Here is a 25,646-nt window from a genome sequence, read left to right as displayed (position 1 = left end):
GCGAGCCCTAGGTATAAAGCATAAGTTGTAATGTGGGAAGGGGGGATCCTCATCATGTTTTGAAAGGTTGAAAGCGTACGACTGAGAGTGACTTCTACTCTACAACTTGTGATCATCACATTTTGAGCTATGATAATGATATTTCAGTTTTGAAATTTGCAATGTGTTCCTTGTTCGTATGTTCTTTCAATTGAGTATGCTCATTGTCGATTCTACTCTGATTTTGACTACTTGGTTGTAGACTAAATCTATTGATTTGAGTGCGTTAAATAGTGTTTTTAATGTAGGAGAGTGTTCATAAACCCTAGGACGGCCCTCTTGATATGTTCAATTGCAGTTTTTGAGACCTCAATTATGATCAATTGTGATTTTGGTACCTCCTCGAAATGTGATTAAACTCTATAGGTTAGTGTCCCTAAGTGTGCAGGACATCCTCCTAAAGTTTCGTGGAATTTGGAGTCCCTTTGAGTGCTAAAATAGAGAAGGAAATAGGTAAATTACCAGAACTAAGAGCAAGAGATTTGCATGTGTTAGAGATAGAAATATTCCACTGGTTCACTTCTTGAGGTTGACACCCTCAAAGAGTCCCGTGCCCCATCCGAGTCGCTTCCCTGAGTATTGGCAATGTGTTAGTGCCAAAAAGATATGCAGCTACAAACGTCCAATCAGGGCCACCCTCTAACAAGAGTCAATACAGATCCCTTTGTTTTACTAGAAAGTAAAAATGAAGGTTTTGATGAACATGTTATGGATAAAGATGAAGAAAGAGAGGGCAATGCATTATATTTCTTTTAAAATAATGATGAAATTGACATTAAATATGTGTGGCACATGTCGACCAATGTGCAAGTTTAGAGGGGATGGATGTTGTGAAATGACATGTTTACAATGTGAATCTGAATTTTCACCCCTCTCTTTGTGCTTTTTAATATGAGGGACCAAACACAACAATTTACATAATGTCAAATGTGTGAGAACAGATCCCATGACTATTGTCTTACATATACCTCACTGAGGCGAGGAGGCACTAGATGTGGCACTATGGATTGTTTTATCACATTAGCCTATGTGCAATTAATTGGATTATAATTGTACAAATTTCAAGTGTGCACGCTTGTTTTGCCAAAAAAGTTTAATGGGGGCGATCTTAGTAGCTCATTTGGGCTTTTTATGATTAAAAAAGGAGCATTGTTTAGCTAAAATTGGCAAACAAAATAGTCATAAAATGCCAAAAAATGACTCAAAAATGGTCATACATGGCTCAAAATTCCACATCACTCATGGTACCATGACTATGAGAGCCTTAAAAAATAAACATTGAGAGATATGTATGTTCATTCAGTCTCTCTGTGTGAAGGGTTACCTAGCTTGCTTCTATGGTATACTAGTGTAGTCCTGTGATGTTTCCACTACAATTTTTAGAATGTGAGGCCATCAATTAGGGTTTTCTCTCTTAAAATATTCAACTAGGCTTGTCTAATGAAGCTCTAAAGCTTTAATAAAATGGTTGTAACAAATAATTCTAGCATTTATCTAAGGTTTTTATCAGGGCGAAAGAGCACTACATCTGTGTAATTGGGAATGAGGCTAGCTACACCAAATCTTCACACACACACAAGAGTTTTAAGTTATATTTTGTTCTTTTTCAACACTACAAGAGGTGCTTAATAGTAGTGACGCTCCTAGTGCGATGCTCAAACATGAAAAAGCACGGCGTCGCTATGAGCGTCGCTATGTTACAAGTAACATAGCGACGCCTATAGCGACGCATGTAGCGACGCCACCAAAGCTAAAAAACATAACCGAGAGCGTCCGAAAACTCAGATCTCAGATCTGAGTTTTCGACGCGCGCTCAAGCAAGCAAGGTAACGCTCTCCCTCTCTCTCTCTCTTTCTTCTCCACACACACACACACACACACACACACACGAGGAGAGGAACGAGAGCCAAGTATGCTCCTTCCCTCTCCTCACTCTCATGTTCCCTTCCCCTCTTTCTCTCTCCCTCTCTCTCACACACGCACACACATACACACACACACACACACACATGAGGAGAGGAAGGAGAGCCAGGTATGCTCCTTCCCTCTCCTCACTCTAATGGTCCCTTCCCCTCTTTCTCTCTCCCTCTCTCTCTCTCTCTCTCTCTCTCTCTCACACACACACACACACACACACACACATACACACATTGTGTTTTTGAGAGAGAGAGAGAGAGAGAGCACAAGCATAAACAAAAAACGCACACACACATGCATAAACAAGGAAGTCACAGACACATTGAGAGAGGAAAAGAGAGAGAGAGCATGCATAAGTCAAAAACGCACACACGCATGCATAAACAAAAAATGCACACACACATTGAGAAAGGAAAAGAGAGAGAGAGAGAGAGAGAGAGAGAGAGAGAGAGAGAGAGAGAGAGAGAGAAAATAAGAATAAGAAGAGAGTCTTAACATCCTAGGAAACTATCCCATGAGACCTTAAAGATCTAGTCGACATGAGTTGAACTCAAAACCTGTTATTCATAAGGAATATGGCATAACCAATCTATCACACTTCAGTGATAGAAAAGTTATACCATTTTTCTCCTTTTTTTATTGGCGTGCACTAACACCCACACACACACCCAAGAAGAAGAGAGTTTAATTTAACGTCGTAGGAAACTAATTAAAGAGACCTAAAAATCTAGCCGACGAGGAGTTGAACTCAAGACCTGTTATTCAAGAGGAAAATGGCATAACCAATCTACCACTCGGGTGATAGAAAGCTTATACCATTTTTCTCTTTTTATTGGCACACACACTCCCACATACACACACACATACACAAGAAGAAGAGAGTTTTAACGTCGTAGGAAACTATCCCAAAAGACGTTAAAGATTAGGTTAGATGTAGACTTACGTTAAATTAGATTTAGGTTTATTTTTAGTTATATTTACGTTAGATTTAGATTACATTATATTAGATTAGATTTAGTGTCACAGGAACATAATAATCGAGATAGACAGCAAAGATAGAGAAAGAGATCTTTGTACTGATAGTGTTTGATACAACAGAGGAGCAATAAAATATATGTGCGCACTCCTTTGTACGGAGCTCGAACCTCCCGACCACCCCGAGCTTCAGTTCGCTCGCACTCGCACTCGCACTCGTAGAAGAGAGATCGTTGAATGATCCCCAAAACGCACCACCCGTCTTTCTTTTCTCGTTTTTTCCTCCAAAAGCATGTGACCTCCCAAAATAGCCGCTTTTCTATTTTTGGCGTTCGGTCGACTCGACTTGCGCGCCAAGTATACCTGCAAGAATAGGGTAAAAACGTGATCGCGAAGTGATCCGTAAAGGTTAGATTTTTGAAACTCCCAAACGGAGAAAAAACAGTCCAAGTCCGTCTCACACAATCTTGTTGCCCTCCCTGCGCTCTTTGACGGCTATGTGATGGAAACTTTCCATAGCCTGCTCTGATTTGCTGAAAATCAACCTGCAAAACAACATTTTCTACAAAAACGATGCAAAAACAGCAAATCCCACTTTTTTCTTAATCTTTGGCCCTCGACGAGCATCAAAAAATCAAAATCTCTAAAGACTCAGAGAACCAAAGTTGTTCCTTATAACACAGGCTTCAATCGCTTCATACATCACTTTTCCAGAATCCCACATTAACACCTTCAAAAATGCCCCAGAAAGTGCCTTCCGGATCAAAAAAATTTATTGGACGAAAACAATCCACACATCCTTCTACACAGTGGACTAACTTTAAAACGACCAAAACTTCCTAGAAAAACAAAATTTATTGGTAAAACACCTCAAAATCAAGTCCTCTTACATTTATGTTTATTAATGTTATATTAGATTAGATTTAGGTTATTTATCTGTTATTGAAGAGGAAAAATGGCATGACCAATCTACCACACTTGGGTGATAGAAAGGTTATACCATTTTTCTCTTTTTATTGGCGTGCGCACACACACACACACACACACACACAAAAAGAAGAGAGTTTTAACGCTGTAGGAAACTATCCCAAAAGACGTTAAAGATTAGGTTAGATGTAGACTTACGTTAAATTAGATTCAGGTTTATTTAAGTTAAATTAGATTAGAGTTAGGTTTATTTTTAGTTAGATTTACGTTTGATTAGATTTAGGTTCATTTACGTTTGATTTAGATTTACGTTATATTAGATTAGATTTAGGTTATTTACATGTTATTGAAGAGGGAATTGGCATAACCAATCTACCACACTTGGGTGATAGAAAGGTTATACCATTTTCTTCTTTTTATCATTTAAGATAAGGTTAGAAGAAGTGGGGAGAAAATTTCGTGCGCTCACAGCCTCGACAGTCCATGTGGACAGCAATTCCACCTGCATGTTCGACTACTGCTACCATACAATAATCTGTCATGTTCAGCTAGTGGAAGAGAAAATTGAGCCTACACAGAAATTAGTGATGCAAGATGACGAATCCAAGGGTCACACACACACACACACACACACCACATCCTGTCAAATCTAGAGTAAGAATTAAGTGCCTTGAGCAGACATCAGCTACATTGCAAGAATGGTGTACCTGCATGCTACAAACAAAGATCTACTGTGAAAAGATGTTAAGATGCTGTGAAATGCTACAGCTAGAGAAGAGGCAAAGGGGTTTTGTCCACTACATGCAGTATCACGTAGATGTGGGTGTGTAGATTTCTTGTACCCACAAATATAGGCATTGACCAATAAAGACGATATTATAACCCGGTGGTTGTGATCTTCGTGCACCTCTAGACTGAGGTGTGCGGGGATTGGACATGTCTAGAGAATGTTAGGTAGTTTACAGTGTGAACAAAGAGAAAGAGAGAGAGAGAGAGAGAGAGAGAGAGAGAGAGAGAGAGAGATAGAGATAAAACACGAAGAATGCCAATAGAAAATGAAATTTGTTGTCCAGGTTATAAGATTTTTACCCTTATTATGAGTAGTGACGAGGATGTGGGGTCGTCCAACCGAAACACCTATCTCTCAACAAGGATCTTATGTCCTTGTATCCATTGCAAGCATGCTATGCAACAGACAAGATGCATTTCTTTGCAGCACGTTCGCGAATTTGGCGAGTTGGATCCATCTATTATAGATCACTTTTTGCCGATCATAACTCGTCGAACTCTAACGCTGTCCAATAGGCAGCAATCTTGCAACCCAATAGACGTGTTCGCAGGCGCTTTGGTCAAGCAGCATATGTGAAGACACAAGATGTAGCCTCTGACAGCTCGGGGGATGATCATGCAGACCACATTCCCAACGAGGCAATGTTTGAGCCCAAGATTGATGAAATGATCGAGACGATCATGGATTCAGAAAGACTTGTATATGATGATATGAAAAGTGAAGCCGATACGCCATTGTATAATGGAGCACGTGTATCTAGATTGAAAGCGCTCCTGGTTCTTCTCAACATGCAGACAAAGTTTGGATGGAGTGACACTAGCGCACAACGCTTTTCAAATGATCTATTACAATTAGTTTACTTTAATAAAACTCTAAATGTATAATGATCTTATAGATTTTTACATAATTGCACCGTATTTTTATGTTGTGTAGATTGCTCAAAGAGCACATACTACCAGCTGATAATGTGATGCCAGATTCCCGAGAGGAAGCAAGAAAGATTTTGCGAAACTTGGAGATGGATTACAATTCGATCCATGCTTGTCTTAATGACTGCATTCTTTTCAGACGGGAATACATAAACATGGAGAAGTGTCCGAAATGTGATTCCGAAAGATATCGAGTAGATCTCCACGGAACAAAAATTCCGCAAAACGTTTTGCAATATTTTTCTCTGCTTCCTCGCATCAATCATTTCTTCGAATGTAAGTCCATGGCCGCCCTAGCATCATGGGATGAGGAGAATAAATCTTCAGATGGTGTGCTACGGATTCCTCAGCAGCATGGTGTAAAGGTCGACATTTTAGGGTGGAACGGATCGACAAAAAATGGTTTACTCAAGATTGTGGAATCATGGCAAAATTTGAACAATCTAGTTGATGACGGTCCTCTGATGCAGATCCTGTGGTGGTGCAACTCACTTACTTCGGCAAGCTACAAGAGATTTTGAGGATCGATTATAGAGGATTTTTTGTCGACTTGTTCGACGTGCAATGGTGCAAGATAATCATGGAGGGTCGCAACCCCGGGGGATTCACTGTGTTTTTCCGTATGGTACCACGTGAGTGTACAAGAGGGGGGTTTTTGGATTTTGTACATAAGCTTATACAATAGGGGTAGCCCCTCATTATTTCATGCTCATATCGTATACATAAGGGAGGGGGTATCGGGGGGGGGGGTATCACATACTATGTGTGTGTGTGTAATATATATATACATACATACACATGTACATATACACACCTTGTGTGTGTGTGTGTGTGTAACACATATGTATGTCTTTCACACATACATACACATCGTACAAATAAAGTATTACACACGAACACAAACATATATCTACATACATATATATACATTCACATTCACATTCACATTCACCATGGCTAAGTTGCATCACTCATCTATACTAGTATAAAAGGGGGAGGCATTCCGGTTCCCCCCCCCCCGACACGCATCAACAGGAGCTTGCTCCGGCAGTGCACTATGTAGTCATCGGTCGCATAGGCGTGCACACAGCTAGAGAGAGAGAGAGAGAGAGAGAGAGAGAGATACAAAAATTGTGATGTATTTTGATCCATGCATCAGCAATGAGCTAGATGCAAAAGCATTTTTAATCCTCCAGTGTCACGGGTCCCCTTTTTGGAGAGCATTTCGGGACCCTCCACCTCTCCTCGGCCTCTCGATACTAGCTCATTTTCATGTTCCGAGGCCTCAAGGGCTCCAAGCTGACGAGAGGCCTCCGGTGTGGGAAGGCCCGTTAGTGGAGAGGGGCAATGAGTATTCGATTGGAGCTGTTGCGTGAGAACGCCCTCTTGTGGCTTAAAGATGGGTAGGTCATGAGGTCGGATGTAAAAGCGTCCTACAGACGCCTAGGGGACTAAGGCCCAAAGGCCTACATAAGCAATCATTAACGAACCTTCGGGTTCGCTACCGTTACACAGAGACAGGGGAAACTCCATCGCCTCGGCCGCGAGCTCGTGCGCCGGGTCATCAGTCTTCATGCCTGCACAGTGGCGGGCAGTGCTTGCGCCCTGCAGGGTCGCCATTAGCCGTGGGCCTACCCAAGTGCGGGGGCCACTAGCTGTTTCATCACTGCACAGGAGCAGGTTGCGGGGTAGCAGACAACGCCCCTCAGCTTAACAGGTTTGGGGCTACAGGCCATAGAGCTGCACCCTCATTACTACAGGCTTTTCTGGTGTGCATCCAGCAGGCCTGGCACTCAGTGGGGGCTACTTTTTGATTCCATTGGTCGCGCCCTGGATTGGGCTGCATTCATCATACAGGTGCAGGTCGGGGCAGCCTACAGTAAGGTTGTGCCCGGGTTATCACAGGAGGCTCCACCTCAAGCTCATGCATTAAGGCATTCCCACAGAGGGGGCTGTGCGCAGTTGAATTTCCGAGCCCTGAGCGGCATGTTGGAGACACAGGTTAGTCCAGCCGGGAGCTATGTCGATTCTACCAGCTTACAAGGGTTGAAGCAGGAACAGAGCCCACTGGGGCTGCCTCTATTGTTATTCAGCAGGTCATTCCCTGCACCGTGCGGGGTACTCTGTTTTGCGTAGACAGTCAAGCCAGAGAGGGCTGCGTTGTGTATTTGGAGCAGTTTGGACAGCTTCAGACTCAGGCTAGCGGGTGCAAGGCCCCTCCTTTACATTGTGCTTTAAGGTCTATGCCCGCAGTGGCCTGTGGTTGCACGATTACCCGCTGTGGGTTGTGGTTTTTTGGATCTCCACCTGGTCTCTGTTGAGACAGACTGTCGAGACGGTTTTGAGGCTTTTCAACTAGTCTCTCGAGTGAGACTCGAGCCCCTTTTGTTGTATGCCCGTAAGGGTGAGCCTTGGTGCTCCGAACCCTATTGTACTCCTTTTTGTCTGAGCCGACTTGGCTCCCCGAGTTTGAGGTGAGTTACCCCTCACTCGTGGGATGTGTATTGAGTCAGATTTACTGGTGACGTCGGCCACTATAGACCAGGCCTTGGTTTGCTCTTGGGCTTGTGTTGAGTCCGTGTTTAGTGTATTGTGCCTCCTTATGCTATGTATGCACCTGGGGGCTAACATCCAGGAGGTAATCTCATTGATTATATATCAAGATGAAGTTCCGCACGCATTGCTAGCATTCAGATTTGGCCAAAGCATCTTTGCCATATATGGCTAGAAGAACTATGTACTATTTTGAAGCTGCTTTTTCACAATGAATTTGTTAGTGCCGTTGCTTTTCATGTTGTCAAGAGGCTCCGATTGCTCGCCAAGTCTGGAAGAACATTACTTATCTCAATTTATCAGCCAAGTAGTGAGGTTTTTGAGCTCTTTCAGCACTTGTGCCTGCTCTCTTCTCGCCAAATAGTCTACTTTGGTGAACGATTGAAAGCACAAGAGGTAAAGCCCTAAACATGAAAGAAATGAAAGTGTGTGGTCGCCAACAAAGTTATTCAAAATGGTATGTTTGCATTTTTTTTATGATGCTGGATTTTCTTGCCCTCCTTTTCGGAATCCCTCGGACCATTTCTTATGGGTTATCAATTTGGACTTTGAAGAGGTATTATTCCTGTTTGCCATGTGACTAAGTTTTTCTTGACATATTGCTGATGAAGACCAAGCCATGCGCTTTTCATGTGTGCTAGACAAAAGATGAGGAACTGGGTAGTGAAACACTCACAAATTCACATAGAGCTCAGACTCTTATCGAAGCCTATGCGAACTTAGATATGAAGAAGGCGGTGGCTATAACAACACAACAAGTACAGTGAAAGGTGGTGGCTATAACAACACAGCAAGTACAACAAAAGGTTTTCTTACGTCGAATGTAGAATTGTAGCATTTGCTGACATGACGAATCTTAGCATTTGCTATCTTCTACATTATAGTATTGCATGATTTATGACATCTTGATGTTTAATTGCTGCCAGGGAGGAGAGCCAATAGGGAAAAGTGATCTTGGCAAAGCGAGCACCTTGAAACAGACCTCTACCTTACATCAAGATCCTTCACAAATGTCACGGGAACCGAATAATAGAGATCGACAGCAAAAGATAGAGAAAGAGATCTTTGTATTGATGAATCTTTGTAGAGTTTTGATACAACAGAGGAGTATTTGAATATGGGCGCACTCCGTTGTACGGAGCTCGAACCTCCCAACCACCCCCGAGCTTTAGTTCGCTTGCATGCAGCGTCTCACTTTTACTCGCACTCACACTCGCACTCGCACTCACACTCGTAGAAGAGGAGATCTGTGAATGATCTCCAAACGCACCATCTGTCGTTCTTTAATCCTTCTTTTCCTCAAAAAGCATGCGGCTTCTCAAAATAGTCGCATTTTAGGCGTTCAATCAACTCGATTTTCGCACCACGTATACCTGCGAGAATAAGATAAGAACGTGATCGCTAAGCGATCCGTAAAGGTTAGATTTTTATCATGACACTTTGCACAGATCCGGTATCACAAACTGATTTCTGCATCGCCTACAAAATAGTCAAAAGAACATACTCGTGCAACCAATTCAACATGATAATCAAAGTAAAAAAACATAATTATATACCTTCATAATCTCAATTGCAATACTCTACCATGAAGAAACAATCTACTTCTTGGTTGATAGCAGGGAGAGTTGTATGATGTTGTATGTCTGTCTGTCCCTGTGTATACTACACTACTGCTGCCTTCTGTTTTTTTTCATCATAACTTCTACAAACAAACTCAGAACAGAGCAATCTAGGTACTTAAAACGACGGGAATAGGTCTGGTCTACAAAGCAGCGTAGACAGAATTGCGAAAAACGTCTTTCTTTGGCTGAAAACGCATCTTTTAGGTCGCGACTCATAAAACCTCTATTTTTGGGTCTCCACTACTTTTACAACTTATTTTAAGCCTACCCATGCATTTTAAGCTAAAACACATAAATATAAAACATTGATATTAATAAAAATCTCAATTTTATTGTTCATAGACAGACTACCTGTTATTTATTAATCTTTATCAAATCCGTCTTTAGTGTATTATTATTATTATTTTTTAAAAGTTCTCTCTTAATATCTCAACTCATTCGTATAAGCTCTATTTAATAGACTATTCAACAATCTTTCAAATCGTGCTAACGAAAGATATGCCGTGCTACATTCTTTTCCACTTTAAGAACTTCAAAGACTAGTCCTATTACATTCTCCCCTCTACTGGATAGTTCTGCCACTTAACCAAAACTTCCACAATGTCTCTATTTCTCAGATGTTTAAAACGCCTATCTAGTACTAAGTCTGGTTCTACAGTCAATGGTCCGTCATCTTTCAACTTAGAGTTGTTTTGTAAAACATGATGCACATTAGGAACATACTCACATGAAATACAGGATGCACTTTAACATGAGAAGGCAATTCCAATTTGTAAGGTAATGAACCAATGAGCTTCAAAATTTTAAATGGCCCAGCAAATCATGGAGGCAATCTTTTATCCTTTCCAAGAATCAAATGAGACTTCTTAGGAATGACCTTTAAGAAAACCATATCACTAGTTTCATACTCCACAACACGATGTTTCTTGCAATAATACAGTTTATGTCTCTTTTGAGATTCTCTAATATTCCCCCTGATTTTGGCCAACTCGTTATCCATTTTCTCAAGCATCTCACGTGACAGTTCTACCTTATTCCTTGAGCTAAGAAAATTTATAGGTGTGGGACAGTTATAGCCATACATTGCCTCAAACGGAGTCATCCTAATAGATGAATGCTATGAACTGTTGTATGCAAATTCAACCAAAGGCAAATATTCATTCCACTTAGATTGGTTTTCATTGACATACATTCGTAACATATCTTCTAAAATACGTTTCACTCTCTCCGTTTCCGCATCGGTTTGAGGATGCAAAGCATTAGACATGCTCAACTGGGTACCTATAGAGTCAAAAGTCGCTCTCCAGAAATGTGAAGTGAACTTAGAATCTCTGTCAGACACTATGCTCTTGGGCATGCCATGCAAACGAAATATCTCTTTCGTAAACAAGTGTGCAATGGTCAATGCAGTATCATTTATTTTTACAGGAAAGAAGTGAGCTTGTGTTGTGAGTCTATCTACCACCAGAAAGATCGAATCATACCCTCCACGAGTAGTAGGAAGTCTAATGATAAATTCCATGGATATACACTCCCACTTCTGTAAAGGAATTTCTAAGGGTTGAAGGTCACCAGGCATCCTCTTATGCCCAATCTTAACTTGTTGACATTGAAAGCACTCACACACATAATTCTTAACATCCAATTTCATACGCGGCCAAAAGAATAAGGTTTTAATCTTTTCATATGTCTTATTTAATCCAGGATACAACAAATGGTTTGCCCATCTCAGGAACTTTTAAAACAAAATTTTTCGCTATTTTAGCCTTCAAGGTTTCAAAAGCAGTCTCACAGCTAGAAGTCCACACAAAACCCTTGTCTTTCTTGGTCAATTCGATCAAAGGACTTGCTATCTTAGAGAAACCTTTAATGTGTTCTCTATTTAATAGACTATTCAACAATCTTTCAAATCGTGCTGCGCCCATATTGAATTGCTCCTCTGTTGTATCAAAACTCTGCAAAGATTCATCAATACAAAGATCTCTTTCTGTACCTTTTGCTGTCTATCTCTATTATTCGGTTGCCGTGACAATTGGTATCAGAGCAAGCGGTTGATTCTGGACATGGAAAGAGGATGAAGGAGCAAGAAGACCTGATTCGACGAATACGAGAATATCTGGAACAAGAAAATCGGGAGCGTGCTGAGGCTCTGCGGGGCAAAGCAGCACGAGAGCCTGATATCTATGTGGATCTTGATGGCAAACATGAAGGCGAGAACCATGCTACTCCACCAGGAAATAATAATCATTGTGGCGACGCTGGGACACCTCGCGGTGGTGATAGGGGTGATGGTAAGAACGATGGTGCTGGACGTAGAGGTCGTCAACGCGAAAAAGAAACGATGACGATATGGGAGAAGCAAAAAAAAAAACCAAATCATTCTTAGCGAAGGATAAGCTTAAAGAGTTTGATGGTATAAGAAAGATATGCGAAGATTTAGAAGCGTGGATTAAAGAACTCAAAGATTTGGATTATACTTTCAATATCGAGAACACGACCACCAGACTTTTGAATGCTCGAGCAAGGTGACCGATAAAACAATACGTACCAAGATGGCTCAATTGGAAACTTTTGGCGATGCGTACGATAAAGGTAAGTCATCTACCCCTTCTTTGTGATGTTTTATGTCTTTGATACGTCCTTTGAAAGCTTCTGTGATGGAATTTATGCGTAAAATTTAAATTTCTTAATTGATTTGGGTAGTATTCATTGCTTCTTATTGTCTAAATTGATTGAGAAATTAAACTTGAAATTAAATCGAGAAGTTAAAAGACTTTTGGACTTAACCAGTGGTAATAATAGTTTCACGAAAGAGTTAGTAGAATTTATTTATTTTTTTCTTTGAAGAGTCGGAAGCATAAAGATGATTTATATATTATTCACATTAATATGCATGATGTTATCATTGGTATCAATTAGATCATTGAAAATCATGTTTTGATTGATTGTTAAGAAAGAAAAATATATCTTTAATCATTTGATGATGATAAGTCACACTCTTTGTGGAAATAAAAAGATTCTAAATCTAGTTTTGGCAATGGAATTGATAAGGTGACTTAGATAAGAGTGTGAGACGTTGCTTGTGTTTGCTAATGAAATTAAAGAAGAATCTAGGGATAAACATAAAGAGATCAATCCAGAATTTATAGAGGATCTCTTACATGAATTTAAGAATGTGTTTCTGGACGATCTTCCTGGTATGCCTCCGCCTAGAGTGGTAGACCACGCCATAGATCTATATCCAGGAGCAACACCTTATTCAAGAGCTCCATACAGGTTCAATATTGATGAGCTTAAAGAGCTCAAGATACAACTTGATGATCTTTTGAAAAAGGGTTTCATTAAACCTAGTGTATCTCCTTGGGGTAGTCCTGTGTTATTCCAAAAGAAAAAGGATGGTACATATAGGTTATGCATTGACTACATGGGGCTAACCAAACAGACCATTAAGAACAAATATCCTCTTCCTCACATAGATGAATTGCTTAGCCATTTGAGTGGTGCCACAATATTTTCAAAGGTTGATCTTCGTTCTAGCTACCATCAAATCCGCATTAAGGGCGAGGACATTTCAAAGACTGCTTTTCGTACACGTTATGGGCATTATGAATTTACAGTTCTTGCTTTTGGTTTGACTAATGCACCAGCAACTTTCATGTGCTTAATGAATAATAATTTTCACCCGTATCTTGATGACATCATTCTGGTATTCTTGGATGATATTTTTGTGTATTCTAAGGATGAAGAAGATCATGCATTGCACTTAAAGAAAACATTTGAGGTTTTGCGTGAACATAAATTGTATGCCAAAGCAAGTAAGTGTTCTTTTGCAATTAAAGGATCAGATTGTGTATTTGGGAAGAGTGATTTCTAAAGAGGGGATTCACATTGATCTTGACAAAGTTAAGACTATTGTGGAGTGGCCAACACCAAAGTCATTAAGGGATGTGAGAAGCTTTATGGGTCTAGCACAATATAAGAGAGCACACATTAAAGATTTCTTTAAGATAGCAAGTCCTTTGACCGAATTGACCAAGAAAGACAAGGGTTTTGTGTGGACTTCTACCTGTGAGACTGCTTTTGAGACCTTGAAGGCTAAAATAGCTGAAAATTGTGTTTTGAAAGTTCCTGAGATGGGCAAACCATTTGTTGTGTCATGTGATGCTAGTGGTGAACAACTAGGGTGCGTTTTGACACAAGAAGGAAGAGTGGTTGCATATGAGTCTAGGAAATTAAGACGACATGAATTGAACTATGCAACACATGATCTAGAATTGCTTGCTGACATGAATTGAACTATGCAACACATGATCTAGAATTGCTTGCTGTTGTTCATGCATTGAAACATTGGCGTCATCTTTTGCTTGGTGTCAAATTTGAATTGCGTACTGATCATCAAAGTTTGAAGTATATTTTCACTCAGCCATTGTTAAACAACAGACAAAGAAGATGGATTGAATTGTTGGCTGAGTATGACTTTGATTTGAAGTATTTGTGTGAAAAAGAAAATAAAGTTGCAAATGCATTGAGTCGTAGGCCCATGTGTAATTTGTTGACTGTTGTGCGATCCAATTTGATTGATGAGATACATACTGAAGTTGAAAATGATTCCTTTTATATGCCTATTTTGAAATTCTTGCGTGAGAATATTGGTGAGATGTATGGAAACAGATATCACTTTACAAGGGAAATCTGTATTGTTATGACCGCTTGTGTATTCCTACAAATTCTTCTTTTAAGAGTCAAATTTTGCATGAGTGTCATAATTCACCTTTTTCTGGTCATCCTGGATTAAATAAGACATATGAAAAGATTAAAACCTCATGCTTTTGGCCGCGTAGGAAATTGGATGTTAAGAATTATGTGTGTGAGTGCTTTCAATGTCAACAAGTTAAGATTGAGCATAAGAGGATGCCTGGTGACCTTCAACGCTTAGACATTCCTTTACAGAAGTGGGATTCTATATCCATGGAGTTTATCATTAGACTTCCTACTACTCCTGGACGGTATGACTTGATCTTTGTGGTGGTAGATAGACTCACAAAACAAGCTCACTTCTTTCCTGTAAAAATAACTGATACTACTTTGACCATTGCACACTTGTTTGTGAAAGAGATATTTCGGTTGCATGGCATGCCCAAGATCATAGTGTCTGACAGAGATTCTAAGTTCACTTCTCATTTCTGGAGAGCGACTTTTGACTCTATAGGTACCCAGTTACGCATGTCTACTGCTTTTCATCCTAAAACCGATGGGGAAACGGACAGAGTGAATCGTATTTTAGAAGATATGTTATGAATGTATGTCAATGAAAACCAATCTAATTGGAATGAATATTTGCCTTTTGTTGAATTTGCATACAACAGTTCATATCATTCATCTATTAGGATGACTCCGTTTGAAGCAATGTATGGCTATAATTGTCCCACACCTATTAATTTTCTTAACTCGAGTAATAAGGTAGAACTGTGACGTGAGATTCTTGAGAAAATGGATAGCGATTTGGCCAAAATCAGGGGGAATATTAGAGAAGCTCAGAAGAGACATAAATTGTATTATAACAAGAAACATCGTGTTGTGGAGTATGAAACTCGTGATATTTGATTCTTGAAAAGGATAGAAGATTGTCTCCACGATTTGCTGGGCCGTTTAAAATTTTGAAGCGCATTGGTTCATTAGCCTACAAATTGGAATTGCCTTCTCATGTTAAAGTGCATCCTGTATTTCATGTGAGTTTATTGAAAAAGTATGTTCCTAATGTGCATCATGTTTTATAGGACACCTCTAAGTTGAAAGATAATGGAACATTGACAGTAGAACCAGACTTAGTGCTAGATAGGCGTGTTAAACATCTAAGAAATAGAGACATTGTGGAAGTTTTGGTTAAGTGGCAAAACTATCCAGTAGAGGATGCATCATGGGTTGATCTTAGTGTTTTGCAAAGAGAATTTCTCTCTCTTACCAACTCTGAGGACAGAGTTAATTTTGATAAGGGGAGAATGTAATAGGACTAGTCTTTGGAGTTCTTAAAGTCGAAAAGAATGTAGCAGGGCATATCTTTCGTTAGCACGATTTGAAAGATTGTTGAATAGTCTATTAAATAGAGATTATACGAATGAGTTGAGATATTAAGAGAGAATATATATTCTTTTTTTTCAATAATACACTAAAGACGGATTTGATAAAGATTAATGAATAACAGATAGTCTGTCTATGAACAGTAAAATTGAGATTTTTATTAATATCAATGTTTTATATTTATGTGTTTTAGCTTAAAATGCATGGGTAGGCTTAAAATAAGTTGAAAAAGTAGTGGAGACCCAAAAATAGAGGTTTTATGAGTCGCGACCTAAAAGATGCGTTTTCAGCCAAAGAAAGACGTTTTTCGCAATTCTGTCTTCGCTGCCTTGTAGACCAGACCTATTCCTGTCGTTTTGAGTACCTGGATTGCTCTGTTCTGAGTTTGTTTGTAGAAGTTATGATGAAAATAAACAGAAGGCAGCAGCAGTGTAGTATACACAGGGATAGACAGACATACAACATCATACAACTCTCCCTACTATCAACCAAGAAGTGGATTATTTCTTCATAGTAGAGTATTGCAATTGAGATTATGAAGGTATAAAATTATGTTTTTTTACTTTGATTATCATGTTGAATTGGTTGTACGAGTATGTTCTTTTGACTATTTTGTAGGCGATGTAGAAATCAGTTTGTGAAACCAGATCTGTGCAAAGTGTCATGATAAAAATCTAACCTTTACGGATCGCTTAGCGATCACGTTCTTATCTTATTCTCGCAGGTATACTTGGTGCGAAAATCGAGTTGATTGAACGCCTAAAAAGCGACTATTTTGAGAAGCCGTATGCTTTTTGAGGAAAAGAAGGATTAAAGAACGACGGATGGTGCGATTGGGGATCATTCACCGATCTCTTCTTCTGCGAGTGCGAGTGCAAGTAAGAGTCAGAGTGAGAGTGCGAGTGAGACGCTGCATGCAAGCGAACTGAAGCTCGAGGGTGGTCGGGAGGTTCGAGCTCCGTACAACGGAGTGCGCCCATATTGAATTGCTCCTTTGTTGTATCAAAAGTCTGCAAAGATTCATCATTGTCACCGGAACCGAATAATAGAGATAGGCAGCGAAGGTAGAGAAAGAGATCTTTGTATTGATATTGTTTGATACAACAGAGGAGTAATAAAATAAATGGGCGCACTCCATTGTACGGAGCTCGAACCTCCCGACCACCCTCGAGCTTTAGTTCGCTTGCATGCAGCGTCTCACTCGCACTCTCACTCTCACTCGCACTCGCACTCGCAGAAAAAAGATCGGTGAATGATCTCCAAACGCACCATTTGTCGTTCTTTAATTCTTCTTTTCCTCAAAAAACATGCGGCTTCTCAAAATAGTCGTTTTTTTAGACGTCCAATCAACGCGATTTTCGCACCATGTATACCTGCGAGAATAAGATAAGAACTGTTGAGAGAAGGAGAGAACACAGAAGTAGAACCCCAAAGTGTGTAGAATACACACATGAGATGATGTATATATAGAGGGGACCTGGGTGCCATATATAGAGAAGCCATATATTGAGTATCTTCACATATAAGCTCAACACCCCCGCTCAAATAAGGGTCCCTAACTGTGGATGAAAAAACCCTTGGAGGATCAAGGAAAAAACCCACACCTCTATATACACCCACCGTTATATTATAAAAATCATTAAATATACAAATGTTTACGAGGAGCTACATCACTCCTTTTACAATGAATGTTTTATGAGGAGTTACATTACCCCTATCCTATCAAATACAATAATGAATACAAAGGTTCAATAAAGAGGTATAAAAGCTATCGATTAGCTTGTAATCAAAAGTGTCTCCGTGAATCTGCTGTGTAGCTTGTCATCAATATCGCATCACCAAACATGTCTTCATGTTGTCATCAATATGGCATCACCAAACATATCTTCATAAATCTTTTATTGTCACCAAGTTTGTCTTCATAAAATCAATTCTTTGATTAATCCTACATAGATCATAGACTCCAAAAAGAACATGTCATGAAAATTATTAGCATCGTTAATGAAATAATTACGTTCACAATGCCATAAGAGATGGTTCGCGATGCCACTCTTTTGACGACATATATACGCACGACAACATATGGTACATAAAGTATAAACGTAAAAGTACAAAATGTGTGATTACGTGATACAAATGATATGTGTATATACTACATAAAACAACATTTATCAATGTAGTGATCAATGAATACCATCAAAGTATTAACAAAATATCATCATTATATCAATAAAAATGAATAAATGACCATGGTATCAACGAAAAGCATCATGATATCACCGAGAATAATCATTGTATCAACGAAACAACATCATGGCATCACCGAGAATAACCATGGTATCAACGAAACATCATCATGGCATCACCGAGAATAACCATGGTATCAACGAAACAACATCATGATATCACCGAGAATAACCATGGTATCAACAAAACATCATCATGGTATCAACAAAAATCACCATGGAATCAACGAAACAACATCATGGCATCACCGAGAATAACCATGGTATCAACGAAACATCATCATGGCATCACCGAGAATAACCATGGTATCAATGAAATATCATCATGGCACCACCGAGAATAACCATGGTATCAATGACATATCATCATGGTATCAACGAAAATCACCATGACCAAAGTATTAACAAAACATCATCATGGTACCATCAAAATCACTATGGTATCAATGAGAAATTATCAATAAAACGACGTAAACTATATCTCTAAAAGGATAATTATACGAGAATCAATGAACGAGTATATCATATAACAAAAGATCATGTACCAACAGTAGCTCGATAGAATTTGGACGATCATCAACGGCTCGACTGAATCGGAACGATGTGTAACTGGCTTCTGCAGCAAAGTTACGTCAGTAACAAATATATGATTGATGAAGAAAAATATAATTGAGAAGTTTTCAATTATGAGAAAAATCAAAAGCAAAAAGTAAAATTTTGATTTTCAAACATATTCGCAGTCCGAGACGATAACCCAAAATCGGTGCAGAATTTAGAGAAACTTCCTTCTGCAAAGTTATAGACCACATCGATTCTAGTCTCCAATAGCGGGTAGTTTCTTCTGCAAAGTTGTAGAACACATCGATTCCGGTCTCTCACGCGGGTAGTTTCTGCAAAATCGTTTTCAATAAGCAGAAAAATAAAAACCAAAAACGGAAATTGCTTTTTATGTATGTACGCAGTCCGCGAACGATAACTCAAAATCGGTGCAGAATTTGAAAACACTTCCTTCTGCAAAGTTGTAGAACACATCCATTCCAGTCTCCCTAGCGGGTAGTTTCTGCAAAATCGTTTTCAATTAGCAAAAAAAACAAAAACAAAAAGCGAAAGTTGCTTTTTAGGTATGTACGCAGTCCGCGAACGATAACTCAAAATCGGTGCAGAATTTTAAAAAACTTCCTTCTGCAAAGTTGTAGAACACATCGATTCCGGTCTCTTACGCGGGTGGTTTCTGCAAAATCAATTTCAATTAGCAGAAAAATCAAAAACAAAAAGCGGAAGTTGCTTTTTAGGTATGTACGCAGTCCGCGAATGATAACTCAAAATCGGTGCAGAATTTGAAAAAACTTCCTTCTGCAAAGTTGTAGACCACATCCATTCCAGTCTCTCTCGCGGGTAGTTTCTGCAAATTCGTTTTTAATTAGCAGAAAAATCAAAAACAAAAAGCGGAAGTTGCTTTTCAGGTATGTACGCAGTCCGCGAATGATAACTCAAAATCCGTGCAGAATTTGAAAACACTTCCTTTTGCAAAGTTGTAGACCACATCGATTGCGGTCTCCTTCGCGGGTAGTTTCTGCAAAATCGTTTCCAATTAGCAGAAAAATAAAAAACAAAAAGCGGAAGTTGCTTTTTAGGTATGTACGCAGTCCGCGAACGATAACTCAAAATCGGTGCAGAATTTGAAAACACTTCCTTCTGCAAAGTTGTAGACCACATCCATTCCAGTCTCCCAGGCGGGTAGTTTCTGCAAATTCGTTTTCAATTAGCAAAAAAATCAAAAACAAAAAGCGAAAGTTGCTTTTCAGGTATGTACGCAGTCCGCGAACGATAACTCAAAATCGGTGCAGAATTTGAGAAAACTTCCTTCTGCAAAGTTGTAGACTACATCCATTCCGGTCTCTCACGCGTGTAGTTTCTGCAAAATCGTTTTCAATTAGCAAAAAAAATCAAAAACAAAAAGCGGAAGTTGCTTTCAGGTATGTACGCAGTCCGCGAACGATAACTCAAAATCGGTGCAGAATTTGAAAACACTTCCCTCTGCAAAGTTGTAGACCACATCGATTCCAGTCTCCTCAGTGGGTAGTTTCTGCAAAATCGTTTCCAATTAGCAGAAAAATCAAAAAACAAAAAACGGAAGTTGCTTTTTAGGTATGTACGCAGTCCGCGAACGATAACTCAAAATCGGTGCAGAATTTGAAAAAACTTCCTTTTGTAAAGTTGTAGACCACATCGATTCCAGTCTCCCGCGCGTGTAGTTTCTGCAAATTCGTTTTCAATTAGCAAAAAAATCAAAAACAAAAAGCGGAAGCTGTTTTTCAGGTATGTACGCAGTCCGTGAACGATAACTCAAAATCGGTGCAGAATTTGAAGAAACTTCCTTCTGCAAAGTTGTAGACCACATCGATTCCGGTCTCTCTAGCGGGTAGTTTCTGCAAAATCGTTTTCAATTAGCAAAAAAAATCAAAAACAAAAAGCGGAAGTTGCTTTTCAGGTATGTACGCAGTCCGCGAACGATAACTCAAAATCGGTGCAGAATTTGAAAACACTTCCCTCTGCAAAGTTGTAGACCACATCGATTCCAGTCTCCTCAACGGGTAGTTTCTGCAAAATCGTTTCCAATTAGCAGAAAAATCAAAAAACAAAAAACGGAAGTTGCTTTTTAGGTATGTACGCAGTCCGCGAACGATAACTCAAAATCGGTGCAGAATTTGAAAAAACTTCCTTTTGTAAAGTTGTAGACCACATCGATTCCGGTCTCCCGCGCGTGTAGTTTCTGCAAAATCGTTTCTAATTAGCAGAAAAATCAAAAACAAAAGGCGGAAGCTGTTTTTCAGGTATGTACGCAGTCCGTGAATGATAACTCAAAATCGGTGCAGAATTTGAAGAAACTTCCTTCTGCAAAGTTGTAGACCACATCGATTCCGATGCCTCTCGCGGGTAGTTTCTGCAAAATCGATTTTTGATCTGTTTCGCACATTGATTTCTGCATCGCCTACAAAATAGCCAAAAGAACATACTCGTGCAACCAATTCAACATGATAATCAAAGTAAAAAAACATAATTATATACCTTCATAATATCAATTGCAATACTCTACCATGAAGAAACAATCCACTTTTTGGTTGATAGCAGGGAGAGCTGTATGATGTTGTATGTCTGTCTGTCCTTGTGTATACTACACTGCTGCTGTCTTCTGTTTGTTTTCATCATAACTTCTACAAAAGAGCTCGAAACAGGGCAATCCAGGTACTCAAACGACGGGAATAGGTTTGGTCTACAAGGCAACGTGAACAGAATTGCAAAAAACGTCTCTGTTTGGCTGAAAATGCAACTTTTAGGTCCTGAGTCATAAAATATCTATTTTTGGATCTCTACTACTTTTTCAACTTATTTTAAGTCTACCCATGCATTTAAAGCTAAAACACATAAATATAAAACATTGATATTCATAAAAATCTCAATTTTACTGTTCATAGACAGACTATCTGTTATTCATTAATCTTTATCAAATACGTCTTTAGTGTATTATTTAAAAAACCAGAATATATATTCTCTCTTAATATCTCAAAATCATTCATATAAGCTCTATTTAATGGACTATTCAACAATCTTTCAAATCGTGCTAAACGAAAGATATGCCCTGCTACATTCTTTTCGACTTTAAGAACTTCAAAGATTAGTCCTATTACAAGAGTTCCCTTATCAAAATTAACTCTATCCTCAGAGTTGGTCTAAAGAGAGAAAATTTCTCTTTGCAAAACACTAAGATTCACCCATGATACATCCTCTACTGGATAGTTCTGCCACTTAATGAAAACTTTTACAATGTCTCTCTTTCTCAGATGTTTAACACACCTATCTAGCACTAAGTCTGGTTCTACTGTCATGCGATTAAAGCTGAGGAGAGAAATACTAAATCACTTCTGATTTCTGCCATGAAACTTTTGAGGGGGGTGAGACAAGGGTGTGAGACGTTTCTTGTGTTTGCTAACGAGATTAAAGAGGATTCTGGGAATAAACAGAAAGGAGAAAATCCAGAATTTTTAGAGGATCTCTTACATGAATTTAAGGATGTGTTCCCGGACGATCTTCCTGGTATGCCTCCGCCTAGAGCGGTAGACCATGCCATAGATCTATATCCAGGAGCAACACCTCATTCAAGGGCTCCATACAGGTTCAATATTGATGAGCTTAAAGAGCTCAAGATACAACTTGATGACCTTTTGAAAAAGGGTTTCATTAAACCTAGTGTATCTCCTTGGGGTAGTCCTATGTTATTCCAAAAGAAAAAGGATGGTACATATAGGTTATGCATTGACTACAGGGGGTTAACCAAACAGACCATTAAGAACAAATATCCTCTTCCTCACATAGATGAATTGCTTAGCCATTTGAGTGGTGCCACAATATTTTCAAAGGTTGATCTTCGTTCTGGCTACCATCAAATCCGCATTAAGGGCGAGGACATTCCAAAGACTGCTTTTCGTACACGTTATGGGCATTATGAATTTACAGTTCTTGCTTTTGGTTTGACTAATGCACCAGCAACTTTCATGTGCTTAATAAATAATAATTTTCACCCGTATCTTGATGACATCATTCTGGTATTCTTGGATGATATTTTTGTGTATTCTAAGGATGAAGAAGATCATGCATTGCACTTAAAGAAAACATTTGAGGTTTTGCGTGAACATAAATTGTATGCCAAAGCAAGTAAGTGTTCTTTTGCAATTAAAGGATCAGATTGTGTATTTGGGAAGAGTGAATTCTAAAGAGGGGATTCACATTGACCTTGACAAAGTTAAGACTATTGTGGAGTGGCCAACACCAAAGTCATTAAGGGATGTGAGAAGCTTTATGGGTCTAGCACAATATGAGAGAGCACACATTAAAGATTTCTTTAAGATAGCAAGTCCTTTGACCGAATTGACCAAGAAAGACAAGGGTTTTGTGTGGACTTCTACCTGTGAGACTGCTTTTGAGACCTTGAAGGCTAAAATAGCAGAAAATTATGTTTTGAAAGTTCCTGAGATGGGCAAACCATTTGTTGTGTCATGTGATGCTAGTGGTGAACAACTAGGGTGCGTTTTGACACAAGAAGGAAGAGTGGTTGCATATGAGTCTAGGAAATTAAGACGACATGAATTGAACTATGCAACACATGATCTAGAATTGCTTGCTGTTGTTCATGCATTGAAACATTGGCGTCATCTTTTGCTTGGTGTCAAATTTGAATTGCGTACTGATCATCAAAGTTTGAAGTATATTTTCACTCAGCCATTGTTAAACAACAGACAAAGGAGATGGATTGAATTGTTGGCTGAGTATGATTTTGACTTGAAGTATTTGTGTGGGAAAGAATATAAAGTTGCAGATGCATTGAGTCGTAGGTCCATGTGTAATTTGTTGACTGTTGTGCGATCCAATTTGGTTGATGAGATACATGCCGAAGTTGAAAATGATTCTTTTTACATGCCTATTTTGAAATTCTTGCATGAGAATATTGGTGAGATGTATGAGAGCAGATATCACTTGTATAATTGAAATCTGTATTATTATGACCGCTTGTGTATTCCTGCAAATTCTGCTTTTAAGAGTCAAATTCTGCATGAGTGTCATAACTCACCTTTTTCTGGTCATCCTGGATTGAGTAAGACATATGAAAAGATTAAAAGTTCATTCTTTTGGCCACGTATGAAATTGGATGTTAAGAATTATGTGCGTGAATGCTTTTAATGTCACCAAGTTAAAATTGAACATAAGAGGATGCCTGGTGACCTTCAACCCTTAGACATTCCTTTACAGAAGTGGGAGTCTATATCCATGGACTTTATTATTAGACTTCCTACCACTCGTGGAGGGTATGACTCGATCTTTGTGGTGGTAGATAGACTCACACAACAAGCTCACTTCTTTCCCGTGAAAATAACTGATACTGCTTTGACCATTGCACGCTTGTTTGTGAAAGAGATATTTCGTTTGCATGGCATGCCCAAGAGCATAGTGTCTGACAGAGATTCTAAGTTCACTTCACAGTTCTGGAGAGCGACTTTTGACTCTATAGGTACCCAGTTACGCATGTCTACTGGTTTTCATCCTCAAACCAATGGGGAAACGTAGAGAGTGAATCATATTTTAGAAGATATGTTACGAATGTATGTCAATGAAAACCAATCTAATTGGAATGAATATTTGCCTTTTGTTGAATTTGCATACAATAGTTCATATCATTCATCTATTAGTATGACTCCGTTTGAAGCAATGTATGGCTATAACTGTCCCACACCTATAAATTTTCTTAGCTCGAGGAATAAGGTAGAACTGTCACGTGAGATGCTTGAGAAAATGGATAACGAGTTGGCCAAAATCAGGGAGAATATTAGAGAAGCCCAAAAGAGACATAAATTGTATTATGACAAGAAACATCGGGTTGTGGAGTATGAAACTGGGGATATGGTTTCTTAAAGGTTATTCCCGAGAAGTCTCATTTGATTCTTGGAAAGGATAAGCGATTGTCTCCATGATTTGCTGGGCCATTTAAAATTTTGAAGCGCATTGGTTCATTAGCTTACAAATTGGAATTGCCTTCTCATGTCAAAGTGCATCCTGTATTTCATGTGAGTCTATTGAAAAAGTATGTTCCTAACGTGCACCATGTTTTACAGGACAACTCTTAGTTGAAAGATGACGGAATATTGACAGTAGAACCAGACTTAGTGCTAGATAGGCGTGTCAAACATTTGAGAAATAGAGACATTGTGGAAGTTTTGGTTAAGTGGCAGAACTATCCAGTAGAGGATGCATCTTGGGTTGATCTTAGTGTTTTGAAAAGCAAATTTCCCTCCTTCCAACTCTGAGGACAGAGTTAATTTTGAAAAGGGGAGATTATAACAAGACTTGATTTTGAGGTGTTTTAGTAATAAATTTTGTTTTCTAAGAAGTTTTGGTCGTTTTAAAGTTAGTCCACTGTGTAGAAGGATGTGTGGATTTTTTTCGTCCGATAAAAATTTTTGATCCGGAAGGCACTTTCTGGGGCATTTTTGAAGGTGTTAACGTGGGATTTTGAAAAAGTGATGTATGAAGCGATTGAAGCCTGCGTTATAAGGAACAACTTTGGTTCTTTGAGTCTTTAGAGATTTTGATGTTTTGATGCTCGTTGAGGGCCAAAAAATTTTATTTTTATTTTTTTTTAAAAGTTCTCTCTTAATAGCTCAACTCATTCGTATAAGCTCTATTTAATAGACTATTCAACAATCTTTCAAATCGTGCTAACGAAAGATATGCCGTGCTACATTCTTTTTGACTTTAAGAACTTCAAAGACTAGTCCTATTACATTCTCCCCTTATCAAAATTAACTCTGTCCTCAGAGTTGGTCTAAAGAGAGGAAAATTCTCTTTGCAAAACACTAAGATCAACCCATGATGCATCCTCTACTGGATAGTTCTGCCACTTAACCAAAACTTCCACAATGTCTCTATTTGTCAGATGTTTAAAACGCCTATCTAGTACTAAGTCTGGTTCTACAGTCAATGGTCCGTCATCTTTCAACTTAGAGTTGTTTTGTAAAAC

The 25,646-nt window shown here is 39.0% G+C and overlaps 1 pseudogene; it reads left to right on the top strand.

Moving 5' to 3' along the window:
- The first annotated feature begins 6,713 nt into the window (after nucleotides 1-6,713).
- On the top strand, nucleotides 6,714-9,547 carry LOC147419057 (uncharacterized; annotated as a pseudogene).
- Nucleotides 9,548-25,646: the final 16,099 nt, after the last annotated feature.

The sequence above is a fragment of the Adiantum capillus-veneris genome, chromosome 29 (genome assembly GCF_014529385.1).
Source record: "Adiantum capillus-veneris isolate H3 chromosome 29, ASM1452938v2, whole genome shotgun sequence".
In the NCBI taxonomy this organism is placed as follows: domain Eukaryota; kingdom Viridiplantae; phylum Streptophyta; class Polypodiopsida; order Polypodiales; family Pteridaceae; genus Adiantum; species Adiantum capillus-veneris.
Note: the sequence above shows the minus strand (reverse complement) of the source record. Positions and strands in the feature narration are given on the sequence as shown.